The following is a 6,159-nucleotide window of genomic DNA, read 5'->3' as shown; positions in this document are numbered from 1 at the left end:
TAGAATTTACAATGCCTTTTGCACACTCGATACACATTTTATCTAATTACACACGTGGAAAATCAATGTCAACAAACTAGTTTAGCAATTTCGACAGTGTTCGATACACAATACAAAATTAGTCCTTTTACAACGGCTGATATTTTAAATCAGAGAATTGTAAAATAATAAATTGACAATATTTACTCAAATGTCAACAAATAATTTTGTCTGGCACTCAATGCGCTGACGTCACAACTACACATTAGTCTGCTCCGGGCTGAATATAAACTACTGTATTTATTTTTTTCCATTACCATATAAAATACAATGTATATCATTGCCATCCTCAACGGTCTAACTGGCTGGTCGGGCCTTGGCTGGACCAATATTCTTGTCAAAAATGTCTGGTCCTTTATTATTTTCAAGTGGGGGAAAAACATAAAAAACCAAAAAAATACACATAAATAACAACATCGCTGATTAACAATTAGACACTTGTGTGGCCCCTTATGCAAGGCGCGGTATTTAATACACAAACATGACATACACAGGAAAATGCTGGAGAGGATCCAAGAAAAAAATCCATGGTGCATGCCCCCCGGTACACCTAGAACCACCAAATTGGCCGCACAAATCACAAAATCGTGACGATGCGCCTGTATATAACTAAAATGCCACAGTGTTTTTCCAGATTTTTAAAATAAGACTTATTTTCATGCCTATGTGTGCAAACATAGCACAATTAGATCTAATATATCTTTTTGCAACCATTAAAAAAATGGAGTCATCTATCTTCATTTACAGAAACTGAAATATCAAACTTGAAAAATACCTTAAAATTGCAAGGGCCAACGAAAATTCCAAATATACCGCAAATAAACAGTAACATATATGGCAGATTGCCAGTTACAAAATAAAATTCCATGATGATGCAGGTTAAAACATTATACATCCATTAAACAAAAAAAACAACAAGTATAATGGTGGAATCAAATTTAATGAGTACATTATGGTGGAATGATTTTAATAGGCCTGTCTGATTTCACCATTTTTTTTTTTACTTAATTGTGTTTGTTTTCTGCTTTCTGTCCTTGAAGTCATACAAATTTAATTAAACAGTCAAAAGTAAAAAGTAATTAAGAAGGAGTATCTAATTGTATTTATTTTGTTTTGCTTGTTATCCCGGCTACAGATTGTCCATGGACAGCCTTAAAATGACCATGGATATACATGGATATCCATGGAAAGAGCATGGAAATACATGGATAAGTCAAGTGAATGGACAGTGTCCATACTAACAAACATGGATAACATGGACGATGTCCATGGATAACATGTACAATGTCCAGGGAATATAAAAATGTTCATGGACATAGTACAAAAAAACTATGTCTAATGTGGACATTGTCCATGGTCAACTTCATTGCTCATACTTAGAAATTTTTATCAAAAGTGATTGGATGGATATGCAAAAAAAATCTAAGTGCCAAAACATGAAAAATGTTTAAAAAAATCATAACTGCCATTCTTAAAAAAATTATATGTTCATATTGGGTATCAAATTATTCAGCATGAAAAGAAGAAATCAAATATAGTAAGATCAAGTAGATTTTTTTTTTATTTTATTTTTTTTAAATTCCAAACTTCAGTTAAATGATAATATAGAAAAATATACTGTACCCTTATGCATACCATTTCAATTATATAAAAAGATAATCTACTCACTACTTGTAGACTTGTTTAGGTTTGTTTGTTTCTGTTTTTGTGGTTCATTATCATATATTACCCTAATTAAGTTAGAAAAATAAATACACAATTTAATAGAAACAATTTAAATTTAAGAACAAATGTAATTGTTATGCACTTATATTTCTTTATTTATTTTTGATAAATTAATTATTATTATGTATCTCTATTGAAGTATATATAATTTATATATTCATCCTGTGTAGATGTAACTTATGTATAGTGATTAATTTCTGGAACATTCAAATTAGCATCAGCCACAATGTAAACGTTTATGACCCCTCAAGTGGAACCTGCTGTTTTCATAACTACCATAGTTAAACTCACCTATCTGATATAAGAGAATAGAAAGAGGTAAAGCAGGTTTACAACATACTATATTACACTGTAGCTCCCAAGTAACTTAATACCCTTGCAGAACAAATCACAGGTCAGAACACTCCTTCCAGGCGGGTCATTTGAACAGAAGCATTGAAAGATAATGTTTATTAGTGCCTATACTGCTTAAAAGTTATAACTTGAAATATTATGTTGGAGCATTGGAAATTAGACCAAATGAGTTTAAACTGGACAAATTTACAAGAGTTTTCTGGAAATATGAACTTTTAAACATGTGTATTTCATGATTCAGTTAAAATGGAGGGAACTACATGTATATAACCATTTCTAACAGTAAGTACAAAATTAATGTATTTTTATTTTTTAACACTTATTATTTTAGTTTTTTCAAACTTTCTTTGCAAGTATACACTGTTTCAGTTATTGTATTTCTACATACATGTAACTTTTCAATATTAATAGTTAAGAAAATCTTTTTCATTTTTAAATAATGGCGGGAAATTTTAAATCAGAGATTACAATTTTCCATTCAAAATATTGGTGATTGATCAAGCAATGAATTTCCAAATTCACATTTAATAAAATTCATAATATGTCTTAATTGTAATTTCTTGTTACTCATGTACATATGTTTATTTTTTCAACATATTAGGTTGCAAACTTTCAAGTCTTGGAGTCACATGAGATGTTTCAACTCAAAGGATGTCAGATGTAAAAGTCATAAATGTACTGTTGAATACAGAATGCTTTCAAAACCATCCTGGTAATAATTTAGTTTGTTTTGTTGAAAAAGTCGAAGTAACATGTTTTCATATAAATGCATGTTATTTTTCAAAGTCTGAACAAAATGTTGTTCTTCATGTTTTATACATATATTATTGTTATACTGACTCCACTGAACAAATCTCAAACTTTCAGTGGTAATTAAGTACTTGTGAAGGATTGAGTAATTTAAACTGCCATAACATAAAAGTTGTCATTATATAAATATAGGAAAAGCAGGGAAATAATTGACACAAGTTTATCATAATGTTGATTTTGACCAAATATGAATCATTTTCATCAAAGAGCATGGTGTTTACTTGATAACTCTGTGCTGATATTCTGCAAAAATCATTTAATTGAAAGTTTTCCATCTTAACTTTTTTACCCTTTCATGTTTTTTATCAATCATGTTTAAACAATACTAATTATGTTGTAAAGGGCAACCTCGTTAATCGTTAATACAAATGGTGTTATGTTATGAATAAAGCTCAAAAATGCTACAAATGTTTTCAGTAATAAAATTGATAACAAAGAATCCAAAAGAACTGAAAAGGCCAATATTACATTTCAGGACCAACTGCAGATCAAGGTTATTGGCATAACAAGCTACAGTAAGATGGCCATTGTTCTATTCCGCTTTTTGTATAAAGAGGAGGAATATGCCGGAAAATCATTGACAGGGAAAGCATCCAAAAGTGGCGAAAAAAGGCCACCTGTTGACCAAGAAAAGTTGACAGGAATTTACGGTCAGTGTTTCTTTTTTTTTTTCTTTCTTGGTTATTTAAATTTCATTGAAAGTTTTTGAATTTCATTGGAAGTTTTTAACAGGGATTGAAAATTTTTTTCATAGCCAATCGTCTTGCAGGACAAGTGTCTTCAAATTGCTACTTGTCCATGTAGATAATTTGAATTGTTATATTCAAGGGTTAAGTATAAAACATTGATTTGTCAAGTCAATATTTATATAATTTGTTATGTTCTTTACAGATATCATCAAAAGGAATTTTCCGCATGTCACACCAGTGATGGTCAGGGAAAAGCTGCGTGACATTGTCAAGCCATCTCGTGCCAACAAAACAGTGGAACAATAAATATGTGTACAAAATAAACTGTGGCCGTTTTAGCCATTCAGAACAATATAAATGAGAACATTTGAGAACTTGTTTTACTTCATATATGGTGTAAATAAATCTTTAATGTGTCATAATTTTACAGCCTTGTCAATTCCAAATCATTGTTACACTAGTGCAACTCCCAAGTGAAAAAGATTGTGTGGGACCTTTTTTTTACAGACTTTTAAATAGGTATCTCAACACAAGTGTGATATCATGGACATTGACCATGGATGTCATAAAAGATTCCTCAAAATTGGTTTTGAACATGGATAGAATGGACATTGTCCATGGAAAGAATGGACATTGTCCATGGAAAGAATGGACATTGTCCATGGTAAGAATGGACATTTGACCTCACGAGACGAAGTCGAGTGAGGTTGCATAAGAAAGGTCACGTGATTATGGTATAATTTACGCAAACCCAGAAATCGTCAACGCACCAATGGTGTATCTGTTTTAACCTATAGCTCCGCACAGAAACACTTACTCCTTCGATCTTAATTTGCATAGCAGAAATGACGTAAAATGAGCTGTCAATCGAAATAACATGACGCTACTGTTTTAACCTATTGCTCCGCCCAGAAAAACTGAAAATTATACCATAGTCTGGGTATGGTATAATTTACGGTTATTGGAAATTATACTTGGAAGAATTTTACATAAGAAGCGCTGAAGAGCTATAGGTTAATGATTTGATAACACACATGCAGGAATCAGTAATACAACTGGTCTGCTAGTATTTACAAGTAGAGATATATGCAGGACAAGTACAAAATGGTAGAATGCTAATCCAGCAGGACCAGCGGAAATTTGCCAACGTAACCGGAAGCTAGAATTCTCATAATCAGTTTGTTTACTTTAAAAAATGAAAAATCGAAAACAAAGCTTGTTATATATAAAGTGTTATTATAAAAGTTATATATAAATTGCACACTTTATGCATTGTTGATTGGATATGGGTGTAACTAGATCGTGCTGGACAATGCTCTATAAAGTGCGTGATTTTTACATAACCTAAAACACAAGCTTTCCCATTAAATTTGTGTTAACAAACTGATTATGAAAATTTCTAGTGGTCAATTGCATCGGCGAGGTTCTATTGCATCTATTTGCATTTATTTTGAAAATCATTCCCAAAATGCAGGACGAGAAGCATATAGCATGCAGGGCGAGTAGAAATTTGAAGCTAGTTGTCCTGCAGGACAACAGCTCTAAAAAAAAATTTTGACATGTGCATCAGCTTAAAAGTATTTACAATTTATAAAATATAAAAATGTACATTATATCAGCAAAATATCAATTTCAATTGAATTTATAAAATGCTGTACCATTTTGTCAATTACTTTGGAAATATAGTCAGTTGTTTTTGTGTACATAAGATGCAGAAAAGTGTTCCTTTAAATGGTAATCATTGTAACATATATCTGTAGATATAAAATTTTAATATTGCCCTTAAATTAATGTTAATACTTCATCGCAACATATTAAGTATTTCAATATCTTTACAGGAATCAGGAAGTTCTGATGTGTTTAATTGCTGATATTGTGGCGAATTTTATAGAAGATGCTCAACTTTATGTGATGACAAGCAGGTACACTGAGGTGAAGGCATCATATGCTGTTGGACATTGTTCCTAAGTTTCGGCAAATTGCAAAGACATAGGTTAGTAAATTACATACCATACATGAAGTACATTATTAGCTGTCTGATAGTTTTACACACAACTTGACTGTGTCAAAGATGAAAAAAACCCACAAAGAAATAGTCAAGTACTAAAGATCTATGAAGAAAATCAAATAAGCTTACTCTGAATCAATATATTGCTTTATCATTTTAAATTAGCAGCGATATACAAAGTCATTGCACTTTGTGTGTTGAGAAATTAGCGCATGCATTATAATTTCAATCACATAGGAAAATCACTGATGAAAAAAAGAACATTGTAAGCATCTGCTGACTCCCTCCTGTTTCTGATAAATGTTGCTAGTACATAGTTCTTACTAATTCATCCCTGTCTAAATTCCACAATGCTTAAATACACAAAAATATTTGCTTACATGACTGTGTGAAAACAAAATAGCATCAACAAATAAATAAAATATCACTTTGCCATTGTTTAACAACACACATAAAATCTAGACACATTTTAACTCGCCTGAGTACAATGTCCTCAAGTTGAGCTTTTGTGATGGCCCATTGATCTTCGTCCAT

At 31.3% G+C, this 6,159-nt stretch overlaps 1 long non-coding RNA gene across 1 annotated transcript; it reads left to right on the top strand.

The window, feature by feature from the left end:
- Positions 1-1,186: 1,186 nt before the first annotated feature.
- On the top strand, positions 1,187-4,111 carry LOC132760454 (uncharacterized). Its single transcript, XR_009629852.1, has 4 exons — positions 1,187-2,400; positions 2,720-2,830; positions 3,404-3,578; positions 3,820-4,111. It is a non-coding gene; the product is annotated as an uncharacterized LOC132760454 (long non-coding RNA).
- Positions 4,112-6,159: the final 2,048 nt, after the last annotated feature.

This window comes from Ruditapes philippinarum, unplaced genomic scaffold (assembly GCF_026571515.1).
Source record: "Ruditapes philippinarum isolate M1 unplaced genomic scaffold, ASM2657151v2 ctg21177_1_1_1_1, whole genome shotgun sequence".
Classification (NCBI taxonomy): Eukaryota; Metazoa; Mollusca; class Bivalvia; order Venerida; family Veneridae; genus Ruditapes; species Ruditapes philippinarum.
This window is presented reverse-complemented; position numbering and strand designations above follow the sequence as displayed.